At 39.0% G+C, this 8,628-nt stretch overlaps 1 non-coding gene across 1 annotated transcript; it reads right to left on the bottom strand.

Annotated features, from left to right (window-relative positions):
• Positions 1 to 700: 700 nt before the first annotated feature.
• On the bottom strand, positions 701 to 808 carry LOC137497186 (U6 spliceosomal RNA). The gene has a single exon (XR_011017720.1). It is a non-coding gene; the product is annotated as a U6 spliceosomal RNA (small nuclear RNA).
• Between the last annotated feature and the right edge of the window lie 7,820 nt (positions 809 to 8,628).

Raw genomic sequence — 8,628 nt, 5'->3', positions numbered from 1 at the left:
CGCCTTTATAAATGTCGTGTTTCATCAGATTTATAAAGTCTATGTCAAGTTTGAAATCCTAGCAGGACGTAGATTTTATATTCGTCTTTGTGAACCAACAGAAATGTCCACTCCTGCACCACAGTTAACTGATATTTCACGGGGCGAGTTGACCGTGCGGTTAGAGTCGCGCGGCTGTGAGCTTGCATCAGGGAGATAGTGGGTCCGAATCCCACTGTCGGCAGCCCTGAAGATGGTTTTCCGTGCTTTCCCATTTTCACACCTGGCAAATGCTGGGGCTGTACCTTAATTAAGGCCACGGCCGCTTTCTTCCAACTCCTAGGCTTTTCCTATTCCATCGTCGCCATAAGACCTATCTGTGTGGGTGTGACGCAAAGCCAATAGCAAAAAAAAAAAGACCCTGATATTTCAGAGTGATTATATTGCATGGACCTGTTGTTCTGGCACATTTAAAAAACTGCTTTGAAAGCATTATATCGACGCTCCAGCTTCTCACAAAATCGACAGCATTTAAGGGTAAGTTAAACACAAATGTTGTATTCATGTGCAAACTTGGTTTATGTTAACTCCTAGTCACTAGCAATTGCATACGGAAAATAATTAGGAAGATCTTCTTTTTCAGGTCAATGAAAGTAACAATTTTTTTCTATCCCTTGCCAGAAATTCATTGTACACACTAGGTCTCGCCAGCAAAGGAAATAAAAGTGTGTTACGCTTCACGATTTTGCGTGTCATCCTTGGGCACGTACCTTGCTGATCATCTGTGTGTAGTTCCACTTTTTGGTATATGTACCGCCGACGCAAGTACGGTTGTAGGTCATACAGACCAGATGTTGGAAAAGCCCCTTTCTTAAAGTTCCTGTTTAACAGATCTCTGTAAGGGCACCTATAGTTCAACCCTCGTATACAGGCACTAAAACAACAAAATAATATGGGCATTATAGACGAAATTTCGTTCGGAAACGATCACTGCAAGGTGAAGAATATTATGTGGGTTACATATACTGTTTACATGTACGAAGATATTGCGACTACACTCTGACGGAGCAACAATCCACGGTACAATTCTGAAAACTAATTTAATAAATGTATATAACTACAAATTCGTGCAGAATATTTAGTATAACTTCGGCCTATGTGATACCTTCCGAGACAGTGCTTGTCGCGAGCCAGAAATTTGTCAGCCGGGCTGAGTGGCTCAGACGGTTGAGGCGCTGGCCTTCTGACCCCAACTTGGCAGGTTCGATCCTGGCTCAGTCCGGTGGTATTTGAAGGTGCTCAAATACGTCAGTCTCGTGTCGGTAGATTTACTGGCACGCAAAAGAACTCCTGAGGGACAAAATTCCGGCACTTCGGCGTCTCCAAAAACCTTAAAAAAGTAGTTAGTGGGACGTAAAACAAATAACATTATTAATATTAGAAATGTGTCACTCATTTATTCTAAACACTCCAGTTCAAAGGAGATAAATTATTATTATTATTATTATTATTGTTCGGCTCCATGGCTAAATGGTTAGCGTGCTGGCCTTTTGCCACCAAGGTCCCGGGTTCGATTCCCGGCAGGGTCGGGAATTTTAACCATAATTGGTTAATTTCGCTGACACGGGGGCTGGGTGTATGTGTCGCCTTCATCATCATTTCATCCTCATCACGACGCGCAGGTCGCCTACGAGAGTCAAATCAAAAGACCTGCACCTGGCGAGCCGAACTTGTCCTCGGACACTCCCGGCACTAAAAGCCATACGCCATTTCATTATTATTATTATTATTATTATTATTATTATTATTATTATTATTATTATTATTATTATTATTATTATTATTATTATTATTATTATTATTATTATGCATCTACAAACGAAGCATTTCGACACTGACATTTGGGTCTGAGCTACCTGTCTGTATAACGAACCAATAATATATCATCTATTAAGCTCTAGTCTCTTTCGTGCGATGATGTTGGTGTAATATTTGCTCAGTGTAGTTTAACATCCAAGATGCAAATTAATTGTTTAAATTACACTCACTACCCACTATATATCACAAAATATTACCAATGAAGGCGATACAATAACTAAAAGGTACCCCGTTAAGTCTGTGCTACGTGCATAGCTACAAAATATGTGCATTAGCAACACAACTTTTGCATGTCAAGGATGGCCGTCGAAAGGTCGTCGTAGATATTGTACTTTATATCCTAAAAAGAGACGCAATGAAGAAAAACACATGTCCTCTTATGAATATCCTGTTACACTGTTCAGGAATATTTTCTTAGATATTTCCCCTTTATTAATAACACTTGAGACGGGGGATGCTTATTCGGAATGGTGCTTGGTCCGCTGGGAGGACATGATCACCATTCACCGTAGAGTATTTATTCTGTTGGTTATAAGAGTAACTGTAAGGATATGAATGATAGAGGAAAATCAAGCCATAAATATGACCATATGATAAGAGTGGATGTCGGAGGGAATCAAGCTGAAGAGTAAAACCTAGAGTGTCTTGGAGGGTTACATCAAACCAGTCCATAGACTGATGGCCCAGTGATTATGTCATCACTTCCAAGGTATAATCAGATTACTAGGACAGAACGTGTGGATGTTTGTTTTTACAATTAGCAGAGGGCATCTTGTCACAACCATGCGTTCCTTCGCAGATCAACAATTGCTTCGTTTCTGGTGGAACTCGCTTTCAATAGTGATAACAACTACGCTTCGGTATCCATCGACTGTATTCTATCGAGATATCCCAGATCTCTTACTTGATGTGTATTTTCAGCCTCTGATCTAAGAAAAACATGTACTATCCCTGGACAAGGTATAGTGCAGATATTAACAGAGTACTATTACATAAACTGTCTGTGGAAAGTTTCTCTGAAATATCCGGGTTTTTATATACTTCTGCCCAGTTCTTTCGTGTAAATACTCCAACAAAGCAGAGCTTTACACATGTGATCAGCACTATAGAGAACAAGTATGAAATGCCAGTTCTTCTCAAAATCACCGCGCGGAACACTATTGTCAATAGAACCGACCATGTGTACAAAGGAGAGTTGTGCTACTTACCGACAAACAATGGCGATGATGCTAAGATGCCCACTCATCACCTCCTACGAGCAAAGAAGAAAACGTAATAATTTCATTATGAAGTTAGCGTACTGCCAAATGCTGCATTAAATTAACAAAATCCAAACTTTAACTTTCATGCAAAGAAATAAAATGATGAAATAGTTTCGCGCTCCTTTACTGATATGTTGTCTCATCTCCACTATTTTACTGTAAATTAAAACACCTTTATCACATGTTGAGGTTAGATTTTACTCTCCACTAAACGGAAATATTATGATTGTTTCTCGGTATAAAAACAAATTATTACAGCATTGTGCAAATAGGAGAGAAATAAGTCAGGAATAGTGACAAAAATCTTACCGATAATTTTCACGATTCTTTTATATGAATCATGAAACATTTAATAGTTTTTAACTGTACAAAGATGAAATATAGGGTGGGTCACTAATAAATATATTTATTCTATTATATTTTACTCAATTAAAGGGGAAATTGTAGCTTCATTCCGTGATCATAACCGTGAAACTTACAGTTCTACAACCAATATGAACTATATGGACATGGCTTTACATTTCAAAAATGTAATGTATAATTTCTGGAATTCGAGCTATGGCTACCTTGATGTGGCTATCAACGGCGTACTTTCCTCCCCCCTCACCCCTCCCCGCTAGCGCTCGAAAATTACTAACCTATATAGTACGGATTGTAGAACCAAACTTAACTGAGTTATTCAATCCAACTCTTTTTATTCAGGTTTATTACTGGAGAAGTAAAGAAAATAAGAGAAAACTCAAGAAATCGTTGCAGAAATGAGTTTAATTCATAATCAATATTTTCAGTAATACCTGTTTTTCTGTAAATTTATTTCTACCGTTCTACCGTGTTGAGGAATGTATGTAATGAAAGTCATTAATTTAATTAGAAGATAGATTTAAACTCATAATTCAGCTGAAAGGAACAACGGACATAAGTTACGTATCTGTAAATATGAGTAGAGAGAATTTAACTATCACGTACGAGTATATTTAATATTTGCAACCTTCCTCGAGAATACAGTTCACATTTAGGTACATCTTCAAAGTACCATATCAGGTCCCCCTGACGTCGGCGATCACTGTGGCAAATGTCGTGCGTTCTCTTACTAGATGGAAAAGTCATTCAGTGTTGAGAATTCCAGTCCAATTTTTTATGTTTCCAAGCCATGATGTTCGCTTCCTCCCGACACGTTTTCGACACTGTATTTCCCCTCGTACAATCCATTGTGACATCATGTAATCGTAATTTCTGAGGATATGGCCTAGTTAAGAAAGCTTACGGCGCTTTAATTTTCGAATGAGTTACCGACTTGCCCGTGCTCATCCGAGAAATTCTTGGTTCGTTAGTCGAGCAACCTATGAAATCCTGAGCATCCTCCGGTGGGTCCGGATTTCAGAGGTTTCCAAGCGTACATATGTTATAATTTCAATTGTTCAGAAATAAGGAAATATTAACTGCAACTGTGAATTTCCATGTCTGTGAACACCTTTGGTGAGGAATGAAATATATCCATGGTATGCATTACCCATGGTGAATAATAAGCCCAGCAAGCTTTTATTTACCTGTTGAGATTTTCGGATTCTTGTACTTAATTATTATTCTCATTTAGGGCTATTATAGACCACGTCAAATAACTATAAGGCATATCTGGAAGCCTTTTTTGCAGCCCAAAAACGTTACATTGTTTCTCTGGCCACCTGTCTTCTCTCTTCTGTCCAGCCGCTGTTCTGATTTTGCTCATCATGGAAGCCCTTAAATTTGTTGATCACTTATCTGTATTTTGATCAGTTAGAGATGTCCTCCTGATTCAGTCCCACGCCCATGAGGTTCTACCTTACTTGAACCATTTATCCGAGACGTTGGGTCTGTTGTCCAACACATTAAAAATCTGCTTCGTTAGTTGGGTTGCATCCAACCTGAACATTATCCATGTATATAATTTCTCTTCCTCGGAGTCTATACTGTCCATCTGTTATCTTAGGGTCCATTATTTTGTGAAGGATCTTGCGTTCATACTTCTCCTCTTCTCAGCCCAGCCTTTTCTGTCATTCTGAGGCATTCACTTGCGTACAGACACGCGGGTTTGATCACTGTGTCTGAGTTTAGCTTTCCTTGAGATTACCTTTCCCTTGTACAGGACATGCGTCCCACGAAGAGCTGCGGCCATCTTCTCTCTCCCGCTGTTGTTAGTTTTCATCTGCACTATCTCACCAAGATGTCTGAAACTGTCCATTTTTTCTATTTTACCGTACTCTGTTGTTAGGTGTTGAGGTGCTGTTTGAATATTGGTATTCTATTTTGTTTTCTCGAAATAAATTTGGAGGCCAGATTTCTCTGCCTGCTTTTTCAGCATGTTTTTCCACAACTATCGCTATGTTTCTTGACAGGATTGCTAGGTCATCAGCAAATGCAAGGCAGTTGATTCTCACGCCAGTTTTAGACCCTCCAATGTGAACTTTGTTCAGTAACCCTTTTCCGGCTAATTCCTTTTCCTATTCTCGGATGAGATTTCTAACATACAATTGAATAGAACTGGGGACAGTCCATCACCTTGTCTGACACCAGTTTTAATTAACCTCTCTTTGGGTAGTTCTCCCATGAATTTTTCTTTTAAATGTATCTGTGTTAGAGTTTACTTGATAATTTCCACTGTTTTACAGTCCACTCCAAATTTTATCAAGATGCCAAACAATACTTTCCGGTTGACCGAGTCATAGGCTTTCTTAAAGTCAACGAAGACAACTACCAGGTCCTTAGAGACATAATTTTCCAATACTCTTTCCAAGCACCAAATCTGCTCAACGCAGGATCTCCCTTTCCTGAATCCACCTTGACATTCGCCAAGTTGATGATCTACTCGCTCTATTGGTCTATCCCGCAGTGTTTTGGAGAGTACCTTGTAAGTATGACGTGTGATAGAAATGACACGATAATTACTGACGCCAGTTCTATCACCTTTTTTTTATAGAGGGTGAATCAGTGCTGTTGTCCATTCACTAGGTATTATTCCAGTTTCCCAGATCTTTTCTATCTCTTGACCTAGGGCATTAATGGTAATTTCTCTTCCACTTTTCAAAATTTCTGCTATGATTGAATCTTCCCCGGTGGCTTTGTTATTCTTCAGTCCCTCAACTATCATCCGAAGTTCATCAGGGGTAGGAGGAGCTTAATCGTTGTTTCTTTGCTCTGGAATTATTCTCGGGCATTTTTCTCTGGGTTCTTCGCAGTTAAGCAGTGTCTTGAAGTACTTGGCTAGGATCCCACGGTTTTTTATTGTTAACTGCCAGTTTTCCATAGTCTCTCTTTAAGTTCAAACTTGGTGTTTGATAGCCATTTACATGCTGCTTGAAGATCCTGTTAAAATGTCTGCTGTTGTTTATTTTGAATTCTGACCCAGTGTTATAAATTTCTTCTGTGATTTCTGGCTCTTTTGGCATTAAGGAAGGTTTTTACAGTCTGCTTCTACACTTCTTTGTACTGTACTCTCAGAGCTTATCTGCAGTTTTGTCTGCGTAGGTACATAGAAAGGAGAACACGAAAAGGTGGGTTGTGTAAGAACTGCACTAAATTGGCCATGACCTGAAGTCCGAACAACAATAACAACAACAGCAGCAGCATCAGCAGCAGACTTTGTTTTTAAGTTTTAATTATTTTCTGAATATGTTTTGTTGTTACAATGTTTAAAAAAATCATTTTTATTCTCTTAATTCTTTGTCGAATTCATATAAATCCAGGATAATAGTTATTACACGAATTCTACGGCAAATCTCACATGGAGTGACCGGGATTTGAACTACGGAACCCAGCGGTGAGAGACCGGAACGCTGCCGCCTGAGCCACGAAGGCTCGTTAACTATCTTAGAAAATTGTGAAAAATATATAAGTATGGTAAATTAATATAAAGTACCGGTAATTAGTGTTCAGAAATTATTGAAATTAATTTTATATTAACTACACTTCAATCAAACATAGGTAGAATTCCCATCGATTTTCCCTTAATAAAACGTTATGAAAATTATGAAATACATTCCGAAACGATTTTCATTTCTACGGATTTGGATGGGCGAGAATGGAATTTCTTCAATTAAAACCAGGAAAAAGGACGTGGACCTTCTTAACACCAAACTTAAGTTCAAAGCTACGTGAATATATTGGGTGCACCCGTGTCTATTTGTCTTTCTGCTGAAGAGCTCCCATTGAGTCCATATGGAAACGTTTACTCATGCCAGCTGACAGGAGAGACATTGCAAAGTAAGGTAAACAATGAACAAAGTTGTGTATGAATTTATTTAAATGGGGAATGTCTACGTGGGTGGGGCGTCACTGCTACTAGTTGGCGGCCAAATGCCATGGTAGGTGGAGACTTCAAGGAAATACCCTGTTTGCATGAGGACACATTGCACCGACTATAGTTGAGGTCACAATTACGCAACCTGATAGTTTTATAAACTCCTAGCTGTTACCCACGGCTGGGCTCGCGAGGATTTGGTAAGTTGATAAAAATAATTGTTCCTTGGTACTGAACTAAGGCATTATTTGAAAATCCCTAAAGTATAAAAACTCACCGAAGAACTGCATTTCATTTACCCCAGAACCTCTTTGTAAACTATGATTGTGGCATTGCCTTTTGAGGTTAAGATGACCGGGCTGCTAGCAGAGCTAAATCTGAAACATGCGACAAGGAACTCTGCATGTGAGAAACAGTCCTCTTTTATGTTAAAAAAAGGGGGTTCTTTATTTCTAAAGCAGATTCCAAATACCGATTTTCACGTCTGTAACATCTTAGTTTTGGAGATATAAGTATCCTCACAAAGAGAATTCAACTCCTTTTTCACTTATTCCGATCTCCAGCTTGTTGATTTTCCCTAAACAAAAATTACGTGTATCTTTATTTTTAAAGGGAATTCCAAATACCAATTTTCACGTCTGTAACATGTTAAGTTTATGAGATATACTAGATATACTCATTTTAAGAACTATCCCACTCCTGGATGAATGGTCAGCGTTGAGGCCTTCGGTTCACAGGGTTCCGGGTTTTATTCCGAGCTGGGTCGGGGAATTTAATCGCATGTGATTTATTCATCTGGCTAGGGAACATGTTGTTTGTGCTTGTTCCAACACTCTCCTCTTCATATTCACTCAATACACCACATTTCCAACCACAAAAGGAACACGCAATAGTTATTACACCCCTACACACGGGATTGGCGTCAGGAAGGTCATCCAGCCGTAAAACAGGGTCAAATCCGCACGTGCGACACAGTTCGCACCCGCGACCCTACAGGTGTGGAAAAAGCAGTAGAGGAAGGAGATACTCATTTTAAAAATTAATTCGCTGTTGGTATTATTTCACTCCCTTAAGTGGATTTTCCCAAAAATGTACTTATTTATTTTTAAGAGAGATTCCAAGTACCACTTTTAACGTCTGTAACATCTTCAGTTTCTGAGGTATATGCATCCTCATATAAAGAATTCAACTCCTTTCTCGCTTTTTAACCCCCTCACCCATTAAGTGGATTTTCTG

This window comes from Anabrus simplex, chromosome 1, assembly GCF_040414725.1.
Source record: "Anabrus simplex isolate iqAnaSimp1 chromosome 1, ASM4041472v1, whole genome shotgun sequence".
Classification (NCBI taxonomy): Eukaryota; Metazoa; Arthropoda; class Insecta; order Orthoptera; family Tettigoniidae; genus Anabrus; species Anabrus simplex.
The sequence above is the reverse complement of the archived record's forward strand: the minus strand, read 5'-3'. Positions and strand labels throughout refer to the sequence as shown.